Below are 21,161 nucleotides of genomic sequence, written 5' to 3'. Positions count from 1 at the left end.
ACTGCAGCAGGAAGAGAGGTCCTGTTATTCACTGAATTGTATGAATTAAAGGCATGATCAAGGAACAGGCCATTGAAAATGATGGCTCCTGCAGGATTAAAAGTGCTTTGATCTTCTGTTTTGACACAATGAGTTTATCTTTAATTATATGTGATGATAGTTGATTACTGTACACTTAGACTATTATAATGTGGATTGTAAAATGTAGTTTGCACTATATAATAACTTGAGCACCCATTTTTCAGTAGTTATGGGTTTGCAGAGGTATGTTTTAGTTTTGTTTAAGTGAAAACTATTAGATTTCTGAATTAGCAGGCGCTTAAAATGTAAAATATTTGGCTGCCAGGCAAAGTGTCTTTCCTGTAAAATAAGGATTATCAGTGTACTCTATTGGACTCAGTGTCTTATTTTATAAAGGTAACAGAATTATGTATGGTTATTAATCCCTGATCTATCCACTAACTGGCTGCTTGACTTTAGGCAAATCACTTAAGTTCTCTGGGCCTTTGAAAAATGAAAGCCTTTGACTGGGTGAAATTGTTACTGAATACAAGTTCGTGTACCTGATGCACAGTGAGGCCAAATAAACCGAAATGTCAAGAGTTTGGAGCAGAGAAAGGTTTACTGCAGGCCAAGTAAGGAGAATGGGTGACTCGTACTCTAAAAAACCCCTGGTAACAATATCCCAGGTTTCAACTCTGAAGTTCTGTAATTATACTATTCTATGATATCTGTGATAGACATTATGCAGAATAAAATAGAAATTCCCAACACATTTTCAAAAGAAAGATTTTTGTAAAATATTGCATGATTTAACGGTTTCTGACCTTGCATTTTGATATGGAAATGAGATACTTAAAAAAAAAAACCTACAGTGACTTTTTCATTTTGCTGGGTGGGGGCATTGGATTGGTGGGAAACCCCACTCTAAGGCCACAATTGTCAAGAGAACTTCCATTTGAAATTTCCTGTGTTATGCCATCACCTTAGCCTTGAGGGTATGAGGTCTTTCTTTGAAATTGCCTGTTTTGCTTGCTTGCATTTACATGCCGAGCCCTGGATTTTTCCCAATTTAGGCAGTTATATGCCCTGCTTATGAAATGTCTATAAGAGTTTGAACTGGATTTTAATTCTCCAGAGGAGATTACAAAATGATTCTTTCTTTTCAAATGGTAGCCAGTTATAGTGATTTGATTCTTAACACTGTTTCATCAGTTTTGCCAATGTTCCTAATGGGACAATCAGGCAAAAAACAAAAGCAAAAATGAATAAACAAACAAAATCCTTCAAGTCCAGGGGCTATTTGGATAATTTAATTAGGGAGCATAATAGTCTATGTGTTTTTATCCTGAATTTTGCGTATCTTTGTCATATGACAATATTTTACTTGCTTAAAAGACATCTTCTGTTTTAAGAAACTTTTCCCTAACTATGGTTAGGACCCTCTAGAAACATGCATGATGATAGGTCCATAGTAGAATTTTATAAATATAAATTTTTAATATTTATTTATTTTTTATATTTTTATAAATATAAATTCACTCAATAGATATTTAAGTGAATTGCAATTTCAGAAATATTTTCCAAACATAAACATGAAAGATTTAAAAGACAGGATTAATGGTTGAAGTTACGAAGCTTCTTAACAAATGCTAGAGTTATCTTTGTAGGACAAATGAATTGTATTTTTTTCTTCATTTTTTAATTGACTGTAGGATTCATTACTTTAAATTCTGATCTGTCACACGTAGCAATTGGGTATGATTATTTACTGCCTAGGAACGAAGCATGGGTACTTTGATTTGAGTTTGGGTTTTTTTGTAGTTTTTTACTAAAGGATCATAGTATGTTTTATTTATAAGTACTTTGGGATTTTTTTTAAAGCTAAAGGCTATAAATACATATAATTTGTACTAAGTAGTTGGCAGAGTGAAAAGCGAAATCAGAAAGGTATAATTGTATAGCTACATCTCATGCTACTCTCTTCTTTGCTCACAGTCTATTGCTATGTTAAGATTTTAGAATTTGTTTCTTTTTAGAGAGGGTGGAAAGGTGAAGTCTTAATATAAACCATTTCCAGGTAGGTAACTGTATACCATATACTAATGGAGAAGAAAAGTAGTACAGGTAAATCAAAGCAGTAGATAACGATTGCTCCTCTTTATTGGTAAAAAGAGCATGGGAAAGGCAGTTGGGAACTGGAGCTGGGTGGGCACTTAAATCTGGAAAACCCATTGTTGGTGTCTTTTTTCCCTCTGCTTCTGTCTGCAGCTTGGTCAGGATCACTTAAGATGGAGCTGCAGACAGAAGGATGAGGGGGGAAAAGAGAGAGGACAGATCACTGAGGCTAAGGCAACAGCATCTGTGGGTTCTCTCTCTTTCTTGTTCTGTGCAGGTGGTGAGTCTGACATGAGTCCGCAATAAAATTCCAGGTTAGATGATTTAGCAGATCAGGACTCAGAAGGAAAAATGTTGATCTCTAAGGAGCCAACCTGATTTTATAAAAAAATGTTATGGTAGATTAACCTAAATTCATTGTCCTTCAGCAGGTTATTAGACTATTAATCACACAATGTAAGTGTCTGAATTTTATACAGCTTTTTGGTATGGTCCATCATGATATTGTAGGCAAGATGGGCGGGAGAGATATGATAATACAGTTTATGTTGATATGTAACTGGTTGAACAATTATCTGAAAGGGTGTTAACAGGAAAGGAAGACTCTGGGATACTACAGGAATCTTGTCTTCAGCTTCATGTTATATATAAACAAAGAGTTAAAAGAAAGTATAGCTGGCTCACTGATTAAATTTGTAGATAATACACAATTGGAGAAGAATGGCTAAAATTACTAGATGATAGCGACAGGAATCAAAAAGGGATGATGGACTTGACCAAGAAGATAAAATTTACTGAAAACAAATTTATAATGTAATATATAATACTCTGTATTACAGAATGGGGGAGAAATGGCTTAGATGTAGGGGTAGAAAACAAAGACTTGACATCCTTAAGTTAACAGAAAACTCAATGTGAACAACTTTATTATCTTCCTTTACAAAAAACACAGTATGATCTTAGGCTACATTAATAGAATGTCTAGAATAGGGTTGGTGATAGTCCTGCTTTATTCTAGGTGCATCAGATTATTCTTTTTTTTAAAGATTATTAACACTTTAAGAGTGACAGATTCAAGCACACCCAGGAGAAAATGGCTAAAATAATAAAGATATTTTTCATATAAGCAAGCTAAAGAAGGGATGTTAGTCCATAAGAGGTCATAATAGCCATCTAATCTTTTTTTTTTTTTTTAATTATTTATTTATTTATTTATGGCTGTGTTGGGTCTTCGTTTCTGTGCGAGGGCTTTCTCCAGTTGTGGCAAGTGGGGGCCACTCTTCATCACGGTGTGCGGGCCCCTCACTATCGCGGCCTCTCTTGTTGCGGAACACAAGCTCCAGACGTGCAGGCTCAGTAGTTGTGGCTCACGGGTCTTGTTGCTCCGCGGCATGTGGGATCTTCCCAGACCAGGGCTCAAACCCATGTCCCCTGCATTGGCAGGCAGATTCTCAATCACTGCGCCACCAGGGAAGCCCCGCCATCTAATCTTTGATGGGCAATCCTATAGAAGAGAGGTTAGCATGAGACTGTGAGGCTCCACAACATAAAATGATAACCAATGGTTGTATGTTGTATGGAGATCGATTTTGGCTCCGTATAAAGAAGAGTTTTCTGATCCTTAGGAGTGTCCAAAACAATGGAATGGTCTGCACTGGGAATTAAGCAGTGAGTTTTCCAGGGTGCTGCCAAATTGTTTTCTAGGCCTGTGGTAACAGAAGACATTTATTCATCCTATAAACAATAAAACTAGTTGGTTTCTGAGATGCAGCCTGACTTTTCTTTGTTGGTGTGTTCCCCATTTGTTTACAACCAGTCTTGCTTCCTGTCATTTGGCTATGAAGCAGAGAATGTCTTTGACCATAAATGGTAAAGCAGGAATCATCTGTATAGGTTATTATCAAAACATGCCTGTTGCTTTTGCAAGGAGCTTTTTCTTGTCTGTTCACTCATAAAATATCTTTCTGAAATTAAAAGGACTTAACATAAGAGTTTAGAAGGGAAAATAATGTTTCTAGGAAACATTATTTATATATTTGATACATTTTTATTAGCACCAAAACCCAGATGATCATACGGCAGCTATTAGAAGATAGTACTATGAAATGAATACATGCAGACACATCAGAATAACCAAGTTCACTGGTTTGTTCTCTCATTTGTTCTTTTACTCATTCATTCATTTATAATACTTTTTGACCACCTGGTAAGTGCTGGGCACTTTGCTAGGTGATAGGAAGCTGATATATAGCTCAATTTCTCTCATCAGACAACTGTTAACAGGCTCTGTTTCTTATAACTTGCCAAGAAATACTTTCATTTAAAGTAATAAACAAGTATCACTCCTTAATTTTTATTTTTTGATGATAATAAACTACAAAGAAAAGTATAGGGAATTCCCTGGTGGTCCAGTGGTTAGGACTTCATGATCTCACTGCCAAGGGCCCGGGTTCAATCCCTGGTTGGGGAACTAAGATCCCACATCCCATATCCTACAAGCCATGTGGTGTGGGGGGGGGGGAGGAAAGTGTAAAAGAAACTCTGGAAAATCCTGAAGTTAACTCTGGATTATATGTATTCATACAAAAATCACAATTTTGTGTACATCATTAATATGAACATTGCTTTGAAACTGGATTCTCAGGTGGAACTTGGTTTTTCAGGGTTCTCTTCATTTAGCATCAGTATTTTGTATATTTTCTTCTTTGGACTGTTCACATCCATGTTGCTCTTTGAAAGGAAAAATAAAATACCATATAAGGGGCTTAAAAATACTAAATACTATTCTTTAAGAAAAAAGTCTTTCTTGCTCTCTAGGCTAAATGTTTTTAGCTAGTTTTAATTCAGTGTGCATTACTGCTAGGTAGACAAGAATGATCTTGAAAAAAGAAAGCTTTTGAAATATTAAGCCAACAAAGGCGTTGCCTGCAGGATAAGTTAATAGTTGAACATATTCACTGGTTATGCTGCCAAGTTTTATCCTTAATTCATTTTAATATAAGATGGTTACTCTGTCTTTCATCATAAAAGTACACCTACCAATGTTAGCTTATAAATCATTATCACACCCAGGTAAGGTAGATTAGTGGTATCTAGTTTTATAATTAGAAATATAAAATGAGAAGCAAGTCCTCTTCTGTGTGACTATATAGCCAAGTGGTGTTTAAGTCAGAGAGGGGTCCCCACTGGTTGATCTTCAAGTCATCTATACATGTCTAAGACTATTGTTACTGCCATGTTGTCTTTCTCTGAAGTTTTCCAGGATTCTTTGGTGAAATGTTAGCTCCCACCAATCTGTCTTCCTATCCCCAACTTATGGTCTTCTCTAACATTTCCCATAATCATCTCAAGATTGCAGAGAAATGGAAAAGATATTTATATACTCATGTTCATAACAACATTGTTTACAATAGCCAGAAGATGGAATCTATCCAGATGTCCATCAACAGATGAATGGGTAAACAAAATGTGGTGTATACATACAATGGAACATTATTCAGCCTTAAAAAGGAAGGATATTCTGATACATGTTACAATATGGATGAACCTTGAGGACATAACGCTGAGTGTAATAAGACAGTAGTAAAGACAAATAGTATATGATTCCACTTATATGAGGTACCTAGAGTAGCCAAACTCATAGAGACAGAAAGTAGAATGGTGGTTGCTAAGGGGTGGGGGAGGTGGTAGTGGGAAGTTGTTTAATGGGGACAGAGTTTCAGTTTTCCAAGACGAGAAAGTTCTAGAGATTGGTTGTACAACGTGAATATACCTAACACTGCTGAACTGTATACTTATAAATGGTTAAGATGGTAAATTTTTTGTAATATGTACCTTACCACAGTTAAAAAGAGAACTTTCAAAGGTATTTCAAAAGGTTAGCTAAATAAAAGTGTTCCCTTTACATTAAAAAAAAAAAAAAAAGTTGCAAAGAAATGAAAAACAAAAACAAAAAAATGGCCTCCACCAAAACAGACTGGTGACCAGATTAAGGATTTCTGGCTTTGACCTTCAGGATTTGGACTGTGAGACAAACTTAGTAGAGGATATAACTAAGTCATTTACTCCACATGTCCAAAACTGAACTTAGCATCTTTTTTTTTTTTTAAATAAATTTATTTATTTTTGGCTGCGTTGGGTCTTCGTTGCTGCGCACAGGCTTTCTCTAGTTGTGGCAAGCAGGGGCTACTCTTCGTTGTGGTGCGCGGACTTCTCATTGCAGTGGCTTCTCTTGTTGCGGAACACGGGCTCTAGGCACATGGGCTTCAGTAGCTGTGGCTCGCGGGCTCTAGAGCACAGGCTCAGTAGTTGTGGCACACGGGCTTAGTTGCTCCGCGGCATGTGGGATCCTCCCGGACCAGGACTCGAACCCGTGTCCCCTGCGTTGGCAGGCAGATTCTTAACCACTGCGCCACCAGGGAAGTCCCTGAACTTAGCATCTTTTCCTCACAAATTTGTTCTTGCTTCCTCTGTCCCATTTTAGACATATGAATGTCAACTCACACTTCTTTTTGTCATTTACCCTCCAAATACTACTGATGGCCAAATCCTGCTAATTACATATTCTTCACCTTTCTCTTATCTGCCTTCTCCACGTCACTGATACAATTTATTCATTTAAGGAATACTTTGTTAGCAATATATGTGCTAGACTCTGTTCTAGTTGATTGAGATGTATCAATAAATAATAAAAAAAAAAGATCCCTGCCTTCATGAAGCTTGTGGTGAAGACAGATAATACAGACTAGATCTAAGAGTTAAGTGAATTGTATAGTATTTTAGAAGGTGTTAATGCCATGAAAAAAGAAAAAGTAGGATAGGATGGGGGTTTGGGACTGTGCGGGTGTGGAAAGAGTTGTGATTTAAAAATGGTGGTCTGTGTAGACCTCACTGAGAAGATGAAATCTGAGCATAAACCTGAAGGAGGTAAAGGAATGAGCCATGAGAATATCTGGGGAAAAGCTTTCCAGATAGAGGGAAGAAGCCAGTGCAAAGGCTGTAAGCATGCTTGGTGAGTTCAGGGACCACCAAGGAAGCCAGTACATCTGGAGTACAAGAGAGCAAGGGGAAGAGCCATGGGAAATGAGATTATAGAGCTAACAGTGGTCAGTTCGTGTAGGGCCTTTGTTGGGCATTGGGTGGAGGGATGCGTTGAGCAGAGGAGAGACACGAGATTTATATTTTAAAAGAGTCACTTTGATTGCTGGGCTGAGAGTGGATTGTGTGAGCAAGGGTTGAAGCAGAGAGACCAGTTAGGAGGTCGTTGGAATATTTTAATCAAGAAAAGAAGGTAGCTTGGACGGAGTGGTTAGTGGTAAGTGGAGGTGGTGAGATGAGGTTGGATTCTGGATGTTTAGAAGACAGAGACAACAGGAGTTTCTAATAGATTAGATATTGGGCATAACAGAAAGAGTCAAGATAAATCTAAGGGTTTTTTTGTTGTTGTTGTTGTTGTTGTTGTTCTGAGTAACTGTATTTCCCATCAACTGAGATGGAAATGGAAGAGGTTTAGAAGGGAACAATAGACCCTGAATTGTTGGACTTGTTAACTTTGAGACGTCTATTTGAAATCCAAGTGAAGGTATTGAGTCGATAGTCAGATATGTGAGTTCAGAATTCAGTGGAAATAAATTTGAGAGTCAGATGCAAATATATGGTATTTAAAACCAAAGACTATATGAACGCCCTGGAAGAATGAGTAGATAGGGCAAAGGGACAAGAACTGAGCACAGTGCTCTTCGACACTAAGAAGTCTAGGTTGGGTGAGATGGGGTAAGAAAGGGAATTGACAAAGGAGACTGAGAAGAAGCAACCAGTGAGGTAACGGGGAAGTCAAATGTGGTGTCCTGGAAGACAAGTGAAGGAAGTATATATCAAGGAGAAGAGAGTGATTCATCACCCCCTTAGTTAAGGTTTCCTTAGTCATTTCCTAAGTTATACAATATCCTCTGTGTATATATGTTGTTCAGTATCCATATTTCCAACCCTGTCCCCAGCCCTTTCCATATACCTTATCCTTTTCCTACTATCTCTGTTATCAAAGTGCTCTTTAAAACAAAGGAACAAAAATACGAAGACACAAAAACACAAAGAAAATGTTAGTCTGCAATTAAAAATTTATCAGGTACTCCCAGTTGTCTTTGAAATCCATACTCCTTTTCATGATACGGATTTTTATGATCTATCATCTCTATTTCTCTAGTCTCACCTCTGTTCCCTTTCTATCTTCTGCTTCAGCCTTACTGAATTATTTACTGACTCACACTATCTCATGCCTCTTCTCTTTCCGGAATACACTGCGTTTTTCTGCCTTCATCCCCAAATTCACTTATCGAAAATCTGTATATCTTTCAAATCTTAACTCTGGCATCACCTTTGGTGAAGGCTTTTCTGTAGAACTTACCTCCAAGCAGAATTGACCCTTTCCTTCCTTGCCCCCACTATAGCAACTACATACTTTTCTCAAATATCTTTAGATTATTGGGTATATATAAACATATTTGGTTATCTGTCTTTCTTCCTCATAAGTTTTTTTTTTTCCAAAGATTTTTATTTTTTTGATGTGGACCATTTTTAAAGTCTTTATTGAATTTGCTACAATATTGCTTCAGTTTTCTGTTTTGGTTTTTTGGTCGTGAGGCATGTGGGATCTTAGCTCCCCGACCAGGGATCGAACCCACACCCCCTGCAAGTGAGGGTGGAAGGCGAAGTCTTAACCACCGGACCACCAGGGAAGTCCCCCTAATAAGCTTCTTGAGGGCAAATATTATTTCTGATTCGTCTCTATATCCCTAGATTCTTTCATAATGTGTGATACATAGTGGTACCAAACAACTGCTTGTTAAAAGGTAACTTTTTTGCTTTAAACAGTCTTTGAAGGAATTAAATAAATGAAGAAAAAAGTCTTTTATGTTTACTTTAACATTAAACACTAATATTTAAATTCATTTTATAAATTTATTAAAGTTTAATTTATAAAAAGATTTAATATAATAAAATAATTTTTAAATCATTCAGTATTTATTAGTAAATATTAAGTATTGAAACTAAATATTAATAATAAATGTTACATATTTAACTTTTCTGGTGTTCTTTGTTCCTTTATATAGATCCAGGTTTTCATCTGGCATCATTTAACTTTATCCTGATGAATATTCTTTAACATTTCTTTTTTTTTTTTTGAATTTTTGAATTTTATTTTATTTACTTTTTTATACAGCAGGTTTTTATTTTTTTACTTTTTATCAATTTTATTTTATTAATTTTTTTATAGAGCAGGTTCTTATCAGTTATCTGTTTTATACATATTAGTGTATATATGTCAATCCCAATCTCCCAATTCATCCCACCACCACCACCCCCCACAACTTTCCCCCCTTGGTGTCCATACGTTTGTTCTCTACATCTGTGTCTCTATTTCTGCCTTGAAAACGGGTTCATCTGTACCATTTTCCTAGTTTCCATATATATGTGTTAATACATGATATTTGTTTTTCTCTTTCTGACTTACTTCACTCTGTATGACAGTCTCTAGGTCCATCCACGTCTCTACAAATGACCCAATTTTGTTCCTTTTTGTGGCTGAGTAATACTCCATTGTATGTATGTACCACATCTTCTTTATCCATTCGTCTTTCGATGGGCATTTAGGTTGCTTCCATGACCTGGCTATTGTAAATAGTGCTGCAATGAACATTGGGGTGCATGTGTCTTTTTGAATTACGGTTTTCTCAGGGTATATGCCCAGTAGTGGGATTGCTGGGTCATATGGTAATTCTATTTTTAGTTTTTTAAGGAACCTCCATACTGTTCTCCATAGTGGCTGTATCAATTTACCTTCCCACCAACAGTGCAAGAAGTTTCTCCTTTCTCCACACCCTCTCCAGCATTTGTTGTTTGTAGATTTTCTGACGATGCCCATTCTAAATGGTATGAGATGATACCTCATTGTCGTTTTGATTTGAATTTCTCTAATGATTAGTGATGTTGAGCATCTTTTCATGTGCTTGTTGGCGATCTGTATGTCTTCTTTGGAGAGATGTCTATTTAGGTCTTCTGCCCATTTTCTGATTGGGTTGTTTGTTTTCTTAATATTGAGCTGTATGAGCTGTTTATATATTTTGGAGATTAATCCTTTGTTCCTCGATTCGTTTGCAAATATTTTCTCCCATTCTGAGGGTTGTCTTTTCGTCTTGTTTGTGGTTTCCTTTGCTTTGCAAAAGGTTTTAAGTTTCATTAGGTCCCATTTGTTTGTTTTTGTTTTTATTTCCATTACTCTAGGAGGTGGATCAAAAAAGATCTTGCTGTGATATATATCAAAGAGTGTTCTTCCTATGTTTTCCTCTAAGAGTTTTATAGTGTCCAGTCTTACATTTTTAATCCATTTTGAGGTTTTTTTTGTGTGTATGGTGTTAGGGAGTGTTCTAATTTCATTCTTTTACACGTAGCTGTCCAGTTTTCCCAGCACCACTTATTGAAGAGACTGTCTTTTCTCCATTATATATCCTTGCCTCCTTTGTCATAGATAAGTTGACCACAGGTGCGTTGGTTTATCTCTGGGCTTTCTATCCTGGTCCATTGATCTATATTTCTGTTTTTGTGCCAGTACCATAGTGTCTTGATTACTGTAGCTTTGTAGTACAGTCTGAAGGCAGGGAGTCTGATTCCTCCAGCTCCGTTTTTTCCCCTCAATATTGCTTTGGCTATTTGGGGTCTTTTGTGTCTCCATACAAATTTTAAGATTTTTTGTTCTGGTCCTGTAAAAAATGCCATTGGTAATTTGATAGGGATTGCATTGAATCTGTAGATTGCTTTGGGAAGTACAGCCATTTTCACAATATTAATTCTTCCAATCCAAGAACATGGTATATCTCTCCATCTGTTTGTGTCATCTTTAATTTCTTTCTTCAGTGTCTTACAGTTTTCTGCATACAGGTCTTTTGTCTCCCTAGGTAGGTTTCTTCCTAGGTATTTTATTCTTTTTGTTGCAATGGTAAATGGGAGTGTTTCCTTACTTTCTCTTTCAGACTTTTCATCATTAGTGTATAGGAATGCAAGAGATTTCTGTGCATTAATTTTGTATCCTGCAACTTTACCAAATTCATTGATTAGCTCTAGTAATTTTCTGGTGGCATTTTTAGGATTCTCTATGTATCATGTCATCTGCAAACAGTGACAGTTTTACTTCTTCTTTTCCAATTTGGATTCCTTTTATTTCTTTTTCTTCTCTGATTGCTGTGGCTAGGACTTCCAAAACTATGTTGAATAATAGTGGTGAGAGTAGACATCCTGTCTTGTTCCTGATCTTAGAGGAAATGCTTTCAATTTTTCACCATTGAGAATGATGTTTGCTGTGGGTTTGTCGTATATGGCCTTTATTATGTTGAGGTAGGTTCCCTCTATGCCCACTTTCTGGAGAGTTTTTATCGTAAATGGGTGTTGAGTTTTGTCAAAAGCTTTTTCTGCATCTATTGAGATGATCATATGGTTTTTATTCTTCAATTTGTTAATATAGTGTATCACATTGATTGATTTGCATATATTGAAGAATCCTTGCATCCCTGGGATAAATCCTGCTTGATCATGGTGTATGATCCTTTTAATGTGTTGTTGGATTCTGTTTGCTAGTTTTTGTTGAGGATTTTTGCATCTCTATTCATCAGTGATATTGGTCTGTAATTTTCTTTTTTTGTAGTATCTCTGCCTGGTTTTGGTATGAGGGTGATGGTGGCCTCGTAGAACGAGTTTGGGAATGTTCCTTCCTCTGCAGTTTTTTCAAAGAGTTTGAGAAGGATGGGTGTTAGCTGTTCTCTAAATGTTTGACAGGGGCTTCCTTGGTGGCACAGTGGTTAAGAATCTGCCTGCCAGTGCGGGGGATACGGGTTTGAGCCCTGACCCAGGTAGATCCCACATGCTGCAGAGTAACTAAGTCCATGCGCCACAGCTACAGAACCTGCGCTCTAGAGCCCACCAGCCACAACTAGTGTACCCGCAAGCCACAACTACTGAAGGCCGCGCACGTAGAGTCCATGTTCCCTAGCAATAGAAGCCACCGCAATGAAAAGCACGTGCACTGCAATGAAGAGTAGCCCCCGCTTGCTGCAACTAGAGAAAGCCCACACGCAGCAACGAAGATCCAAAGCAGCCAAAAATAAAGTAAATAAAATAAATAAATTTATAAAATAAATAAATAAATAAAAAATAAATGTTTGATAGAATTCACCTGTGAAGCCATCTGGTCCTGGACTTTGTTGGAAGATTTTTAATGACAGTTTCAAGTTCATTACTTGTGATTGGTCTGTTCATATTTTCTATTTGAAAATCCTGGTTCAGTCTTGGGAGGTTATACCTTTCTAAGAATTTGTTCATTTCTTCCAGGTTGTCCATTTTATTGGCATAGAGTTGCTTGAAGTAGACTCTTAGGATGCTTTGTATTTCTGTGGTGTCTGTTGTAACTTCTCTTTTCTCATTTCTAATTTTATTGATTTGAGTCCTCTCCCTCTTTTTCTTGATGAGTCTGGCTAATGGTTTATCAATTTTGCTTATCTTCTCAAAGAACCAGCTTTTAGTTTTATTGATCTTTGCTCTTGTTTTCTTTGTTTCTATTTCATTTATTTCTGCTCTAATCTTTATGATTTCTTTCCTTTTACTAACTTTGGGTTTTGTTTGTTCTTTCTCTAGTTCCTTTAGGTGTAAGGTTAGATTGTTTATTTGAGATTTGTCTTGTTTCTTGAAGTACCACTGTATTGCTATAAAATTCTCTCTTAGACCTGCTTTTGCTGCATCTCATAGGTTTTGGATCATCGTGTTTTCGTTGTCATTTGTCTCTAGGTATTTTTTGATTTCCTCTTTGATTTCTTCAGTGAACTCTTGGTTAATTAGTAACGTATTGTTTTTCCTCCATGTGTTTGTGTTTCTTACTTTTTTTTCCTAGTAATTGATTTCTAATCTCATAGTTCTGTGGTCGGAAAAGATGCTTGATAGGATTTCAATTTTCCTGAATTTACTGAGGCTTGATTTGTGACCCAAGATGTGATCTATCCTGGAGAATGTTCCATGTGCACTTGAGAAGAAAGTGTAATCTGCTGTTTTCGGATTGAATGTCCTATAAATATCAATTAAATCTATCTGGCCTATTGTGTCATTTAAAGCATGTGTTTCCTTATTAATTTTCTGTCTGGATGATCTGTCCATTGGTGTAAGTGAGGTGTTAAAGTTCCCCACTATTATTGTGTTAGTGTTGATTTCCTCTTTTATAGCTGTTAGCAGTTGCCTTATGTATTGAGGTGCTCCTATGTTGGGTGTATATATATTTATGATTGTTGTATCTTCTTCTTGGATTGATCCCTTGATCATTATGTGGTGTCCTTCCTTGTTTCTTGTAACATTCTTTATTTTAAAGTCTATTTTATCTGATATGAGTATTGCTATTCCAGCTTTCTTTTGATTTCCCTTTGCATGGAATATCTTTTTCCATCCCCTCACTTTCAGTCTCTGTGTGTCCCTATGTCTGAAGTGGGTCTCTTCTAGACAGCATATATATGGGTCTTGTCTTTGTATCCATTCAGCAAGCCTGTGTCTTTTGGTTGCACCGTTCAATCCATTCACATTTAAGGTACTTATCAATATGTATGTTCCTAATACCATTTTCTTAATTGTTATGCGTTTGTTTTTGTAGGCCCTTTTCTTCTCTTGTGTTTCCCACTTAGAGAAGATCCCTTAGCATTTGTTGTAGAGCTGGTTTGGTGGTGCTGAATTCTCTTAGCTTTTGCTTGTCTGTAAAGCTTTTGATTTCTCTGTTAAATTTGAATGAGATCCTTGCCAGGTAGAACAATCTTGTTTGTAGGTTCTTCCCTTTCATCCCTTGTTGCTTTTAATAATTTTTCTTTGTTTTTATTTTTTGTCAATTTAATTACTATGTGTCTTGGTGTGTTTCTCCTTGAGTTTATCCTGCCTGGGACTCTCTGCGCTTCCTGGACTTGGGTAGCTATTTCCTTTCCCATGGTCGGGAAGTTTTCGAGTATAATCTCTTCAAATATTTTCTCTGGTCCTTCTCTCTCTCTTCTCCTTCTGGGACGCTTATAATGTGAATGTTGTTGCACTTAATGTTGTCCCAGAGGTCTCTTAGGCTGTCTTCATTTCTTCTCATTCTTTCTTCTGTATTCTCTTTCACAGCAGTGAATTCCACCATTTTGTCTTCCAGGTTACTTATCCATTCTTCTGCCTTAGTTATTCTGCTATTGATTCATTCTAGTGTATTTTTCATTTCAGTTATTGTATTGTTCATCTCTGTTTTTTTGTTCTTTAATTCTTCTAGGTCTTCGTTAAACATTTCTTGCATCTTCTTGAATTTTGCCTCCATTCTTTTTCCGAGGTCCTGGATCATCTTCACTATCATTATTCTGAATTCTTTTTCTGGAAGGTTGTCTGTTTCTACTTCATTTAGTTGTTTTTCTGGGGTTTTTATCTTGTTCCTTTATCTGGTACATAGTCCTCTGCCTTTTCATTTTGTCTGTCTTTCTGTGAATGTGGTTTTCGTTCCTCAGGCTGCAGAATTGTAGTTTTTCTTGCTTCTGCTGTCTGCCCTCTGGTGGATGAGGCTATCTAAGAGGCTTGTCTCTCTCAGTATTTTTATGTTTCCCTTTATATCCACGCAATAAATAATTTTAGTTATTTTGCAGTATTTATCTATTTCTGTATCTTTGTCATTCACATAGCTGTTTTATTTACTAATTTTTCTCATTTATGGGTCTCATTCTCTTGCTTCCTTGCGTGTCTGATAGTTTTTATTAGATGCTGGACACTGTGAATGTTATTTTGTCAAATGCAGAATTTTATTGTCTTTCTATCAAGAGTTTATTAGACTTAGTTATAGCCAGTTGTTTGAGTTAATTTTGGATCAGTTCTTTTGACCTGGGTTGGAGTGTGTCTAGAGTTGTCTTTCCTCTAGGGCAGTGGTTCTCAAAATATGGTATCTGAACCAACAGCATCAGTATCATGTGAGAAACTGTTAGAAATGTGGATTCTAGAACTTTGCTCCAGAATCACTAAATCAAAAACTGTGGGGGTGATGCTTAACAGTCTGTGTTTTAACTAACCCTCCTAGTTTTTTGATGCATTCTAACTTTTAAGAAGTGCTACTCTAGAGCTACTAGGGACCCTTCGGGAGTCTCTATGCAATGCTCTAGGTATTCATCAAGACCTATACTTTAGCTGGTCAAAATATTTCACAGCCTTGTATGAATTCTGGATGTTATTTAGATTACCACTCATTGAACTTTGCTTGTCTTTGTGGCATTTATTCTGTGCATGTGCAGCTTAGTTTTCACCCAGAGTCTCAAGAAGACCCCTATACAGATTTTTCAAACTTTTCTCTGCATAGCTGCCTCCTCTTTAGTACTCTGTCCTGCAGATTCCATCCCCTTCCTCCTCTAGAAATTCTGAACTCTGTTCAGCCCAACTCAGCAAGACGTCTATACTCTGTTTGGGTTATCACTCACTGTGTTGCATTCCAGAAAATGCTTCCAGACAGACATCCTGGGTAATTTGGGAGCTTACCTTGGTCATTTCCCTTAGCTTAGGGATCCAGTCCTATACTGACTTTTGTCCAAGGTGTAACAATAATTCTTTTGTATATTTTATCCAGGTTTCTCATTGCTTATAATAGGAGGACAGCTCTGGTCCCAGTTACTGCTATGGCTGGAAGCCAGGTACTTATTTTTTATTGTCATGAGGTCATACGAGAGCTAATTATATGAGAAAAGTGAACGTTGTATTAATTTCTTCGTATTATTTCTAGCACTACTAGAGTGCTGTATGTACTACATAATAGACACTGTGCCAGGATAGGAATATTCAAACCTAAATAGGATAGGGCCTTTGCCTTCAAAGATCTTGTAACCTATGAGGGTGGACTGACATACAAACAACTCATCATAACTCAGTCTATGGTGAAGGCTATAATAGAGGCAGCATGAAATTATCTAAAGACCATGGACTTTGAAATCAGACAGGCTTCATTTGAATCTCATATCCATGACATTATTGTGCTGTGTAACCTCTCATAGCCTTAGTTTCCCATTCTGCAGAATGGAGAGAATAGTACTTTGTACGACTGTTAAGATTAAAATGAAATTCTTTTATAGAACGTGTAGTAGAGACTCATGAAGTGGTAGTTTCTTTCTTCTTAGAATAAACGTAGGATGCAGGAACAGAAATTATTACCGTAGAATTCTTGAGGGAAGAAATGATGTTTAAATTGTGCCTTGAAGGTCAAGTAGGATTTTGATATATGTTAGATGTGTTCTAAGGACATTCTACTTTTATGGAACCAAATGAGCAAGGGCTTAAAGGAGTAAAAGGCAGGGAAGCTTGCAAATATACTTATGAAAGTTAGGGTAGTCCAGAGCCTTAAGAAAAGCAGTTTGGATCTTAAAAAGAAAAAAAAAAAATTCCTAGTAGTAGGAAAGTAAAAATGAATCAAAAAGGACAAACAGAAAATCTAACCCGTAGTACAAGTATACTTCCTTAGTCCATTCCTATTTAGTGCCATGACTAATAAATTTGGGCAGGCCTGTGGAAAATTCCTGTGGGCTGATATTTTCCTAACCACTTTTCAAAACTACTTTAAGTTGATATTCTAAGCTGATCATTTCATTAATATTAAACTCCAGAGCATGTCCCCAAGTTTCCAAGTTTGCTAAATTGTTTTTCTCTATTATCTGTTTTCTTGGGTTACTTCCATTTTTCTTCTTTCTCATCCTGCGAACATTGATTGTCTAGGTTTTCTAAGTGATTGGTAATATGAAAGTACTAAAAAGATCTTTCTAAGACTCTGGTATGTCTTTCTGCGTTTACATTTAGTAAGAATTCTGAAGGGCTTAGAAAACTGTATAAATAATTTACATTTCTCTTGGTGAGGGATCATAAACATAAACTTAAGTTTAAAGAGGATTTTAAACTTTATTTCACTGAGGTTAAGATTTGTCCTAATGAGGTTTTTGTTTGTTTGTTGTAAATTATTATTTTTTATACTGTCTATTAAGAATCAGATGGCTTCCTGGATTGAGTTTGCTTCACTTCTCCAGTAGGTAACTTTTATCTGACCTTTAGGTATTTATTCTAATATAGTTTGGTTTGGTTTTTGAAGCTCTGGAATGTTTTAGAAAAAATAAGGCTTGGGACTTCCTGGCTGTCCAGTGGTTAAGGGTCCGCACTTCCACTGCAGGGGGCATGGGTTCGATCCCTGGTTGGGGAACTAAGATCCCACATGCTGTGCAGAGCAGCCAAAAAAACCCAAAAAAACCATAAAGGCTCATGGAGAAGAGCTGTCATCCCTGAAAATGAAAAGATCAGAAATAGGAAAAACAGAAGTCAGATATCACCCTTGAAATCTTGATTTCCGCAAGTCCTTTGCCTCCGTCTCTGATACCAGTCATTTGGAAGTCTATCCCTCTCCTTCTCTGTGATGTTTTCAGCAAAAATCCTCTTGTGTTTGTACTAGGATTATATTGAGTTCCTAACTTAAGTGGGGAGAATTTACATATTTATAACAGTGAATTTTCTCACTCATGAAAATGTTTTTTCTCTATTTATTTAGGCCTTCTTCAGTAATATTATAGAGTTTTATCCCCAAAGAACTTACACATCTTTTATTAGATTTATTCTAATAAAAGTTTTTAAGAGTGTTTTAAAAATGGGAGTTATGGACAGTCAAATGGGCAACTGCCTCAGAAAATTGATTTTAAATATAGATTTTGAATCTAGCAAACTTGCTTTACTTGCTTATTAAAATGACTTGTAGATTTTCTTGGATTTTCCAGGGAGAGAATCATATCCTATGCAATGGCAATTCTTTCCTTTTCAAATCTCATACTTCTTTATTCTTGAATGGAAATGGTGATAGTGGGACCTTATTTTGTTCCAGATTTAAAGAGACTTCTTCTAATGTATCATTTTTCATGTTAGAAAGTTTCTTTTTGTTGCTGAATTGGTGGACAATTTTTAAAGTAGTGAATCAGTATAGAATTTTACAAATGTTTTTTCTGTGTCTACTGAGATAAATCATATGGATTTTCTCTTTTATTAATGTAGTGAAATATGTTAATGGATTTTCTAGTGTTAAACCATTCTTATATCCCCAACGTCTATTTGGTTATATAAAAATAATATATTCCTAGGTTTCTTTCTTTAATATTTTGTTAAGGACTACCGTGGGATTTTTCTTTCTAGTATTATACCTACCTTCTAGATCATAGGGTAAGCTTGGTAGCTTTTCCTCATTTTCTATTATCTTTAAACATTTATATAACATAGGATTTATTTCTTCCCTGAAGATACGGTAAACTTATTTTATACCCTCTGTACCTAGTGTGGAGTTTTTAGGTGGGAGATTTTTTGTTTTGTCTTAAATTTTTTAAAAATTGGAGTATAACACACATATGGAAAAGTGTACAAATCATAAACGTGTAGCTCAATGAATTTTCACAAACTGAACAAATCCATGTAACCAGAATCCAGATTAAGAAATTAAAAATTACCAGCACTCCAGAAGTCTTCATTGTGTGCCCTTTCAGCCACTGCTCCTCCCTAGTGGTAACCACTACTCCAATTTATTAGAAAAGTAGTCCCATTATTTAGAAGAATTATTTTAAAGATGTAGTTTATGCAAAGAAACTTTGATCAATATAACATAATTTTTTTCTACTTATTTTTTATTTGTTTATTTTTTATATATTTTTTATATTGGAGTATAGCCGATTAGCAATGTTGTGATAGTTTCAGGTGCACAGCAAAGTGACTCAGCCATACATATACATGTATCCATTCTTCCCCAGACTCCCCTCCCATCCAGGCTGCCACATAACATTGAGCAGAGTTCCCTGTGCTATACAATAGGTCCTTGTTGGTTATCCTTTTTAAATACAGCAAGGTGTACATGTCAATCCCAAAGTCCCTAACTATCCCTTTCCTCTGCCCTTCCCCCCACCCCGGTAACCATAAGTTCATTCTCTAAGTCTGTGAGTCTGTCTCTGTTTTGTAAATATGTTCGTTTGTTAGTGTCTTTTGAAGCAAACTTCTAAAACTTTTAATGAATTCTAATTTATCTATTTTTTTCTTTTGTTGTTTGTGTTTTGGGTATCATATTTAAGAATCCATTACCAAATCTGAGTTGTAAAGATTTACTCTGTGTTTATAGTTGTAGTTTTTACATTTAGGTCTTTCATCCATTTTGAGAGTTTTTGTACGTGGTGTCGGGTAAGGGTCCAATTTCATTCTTTTGCATGTGGATATCCAATCTCAGAACTATTTGTTAAAAACACTATTTTTTCCTCATTGAATGGTCTTGGCACTCTTGTTGACCATAGATCTATGGGTTTGTTTCTAGATTCTTAAGTTTTTTCCTTTGTTCTATATGGCTCTCCTTATATCAGCATCACACAGTCTTGATTACTATAACTTTTTAGTATATTTTGAAATCGGGAAACAAGTCCTCTTCCTTTGTTCTTTCTCGAGATTGTTTTGGCTATTCTGGGTCGTTTGCATTTTTGTATGATTTTTAGGATTAGCTTGTCCATTTCTGTTTTTAAAAAAAAACAACTGGAATTTTGATAAAGATTGAATTGAATCTTAGGGGAGTACTGGTATCTTAACAATATCAAGTATTCAAGTCCATGAACATCTTTCCTATTTTTTTTAAGATCTTTAAATTCTTTCAGTAATGGCTCTTGCCACTTCATTTGACATTGTGCTGGAGGTTCTAGCCAGGGCAATTAGGCAAGACAAAGAAAAGACAACCAGATGGGAAAGGAAGAACTAGAACTATCTCTATTTGAAGATAGCGTGATCTTATATATATAACCCCCCATAAAGAATTCCCCCAAATGAAAAATAAAACCTATTTGATATAACAGATGAGTTCTCCAAGGTTGCATGATACAAGATCAATGTACCCAAATCAGTTGTGTTTCTATATACTAGCCATGAAATGTGAAAATGAAATTAAGAAAAGAATTCTATTTATAATAGAAAGAAAAAGAATAAAATACTTAGGAATAAACTTCACCATGGAAGTGTAATACAGTCAGCGCTTCCTATCCATTGATTTTGCATCTGTGGATTCAACCAACTATGAATCAAAATTTCTGTCCACAGGTTTTTGGTATTGGGGCGGGGTGGGCGCTCCCTCCTGGAGCCAGTCTCCCACCAATACTGAGGGACAGGGACAGCTATATTGTTGTCCTCTGATTTTCTTGTTTTACATCTTGCATTTGGGGGATTTCCCTTTATTCATTTGAAACTCATCTGTGTTTTTAAACCAAAAACCTTTGTGTATCTTATTTAATATTTCTATATATTTTGATTGAAGAGAGAGTAACTGTATATCTGTGTGAGTGGTTGGAGAGTTCTAGGTTGGATTATTCCCTCATATTGCTGGAATTTCATCAGTAGATTTTCTAGGTGTAAATAGTTTTCAGTAGCTCCAACCCAATTTTAAGAGAAAGGTAATAAGGACTTTTCCAGCATAAATTAAATGGAGCAGATTAATAACAAAGTGCTGATAAATATGACTACATGAAAAACTTAAACATCTCTACATTAGAAAAACTTTAAAGGCCGACAACAAAGAGGTAGAAATATTTGTAACATGTATGTTGATAAAGGGCAAATCTCTCTCTCTATATAAAGTGTTCTTAAAAATCAATGATAGAAAAAAGTGCTAACCCCAACAGAAAATGGCCAAATAATATTTTTTTAAAAAGAATTCACAGAAGAAATACAACTTGTAATAGAAAAAAAATACTTAGCTTCATTGATAAAATAAATGCAAATTAGAATAGTGACGTTATTTTTTGCCTTGCATATTTTCAAAAAATATGATGCCTTTTGTGGGCAAGTATGGAATGGAAAGCCTCATAACTCAGTAGCAGAAATGTAAGTTGGGGTTGCCTTGTCAAAGACATTTGACAACGCTTATAAAATTTGGTATAATATATCTGTATAATTTAAACCAGTAGTTCTACTGCTTGGAATTTATTCTAAGA

General features: G+C 35.9%; 1 protein-coding gene and 1 long non-coding RNA gene across 3 annotated transcripts in view; both read left to right on the top strand.

The window, feature by feature from the left end:
• RAD51B (RAD51 paralog B) overlaps positions 1-21,161 on the top strand; it is a 648,001-nt gene that overhangs the window by 153,712 nt on the left and 473,128 nt on the right. The window lies entirely within an intron of this gene.
• LOC309655979 overlaps positions 1-21,161 on the top strand; it is a 46,629-nt gene that overhangs the window by 8,297 nt on the left and 17,171 nt on the right. The window contains exon 2 of the long non-coding RNA XR_014261100.1: positions 481-635. This is a non-coding gene — a long non-coding RNA (uncharacterized lncRNA). The remainder of the gene's footprint in view (positions 1-480; positions 636-21,161) is intronic.

The sequence above is a fragment of the Balaenoptera physalus genome, assembly GCF_965194825.1.
Source record: "Balaenoptera physalus genome assembly, chromosome: 2".
In the NCBI taxonomy this organism is placed as follows: domain Eukaryota; kingdom Metazoa; phylum Chordata; class Mammalia; order Artiodactyla; family Balaenopteridae; genus Balaenoptera; species Balaenoptera physalus.
The sequence above is the reverse complement of the archived record's forward strand: the minus strand, read 5'-3'. Positions and strand labels throughout refer to the sequence as shown.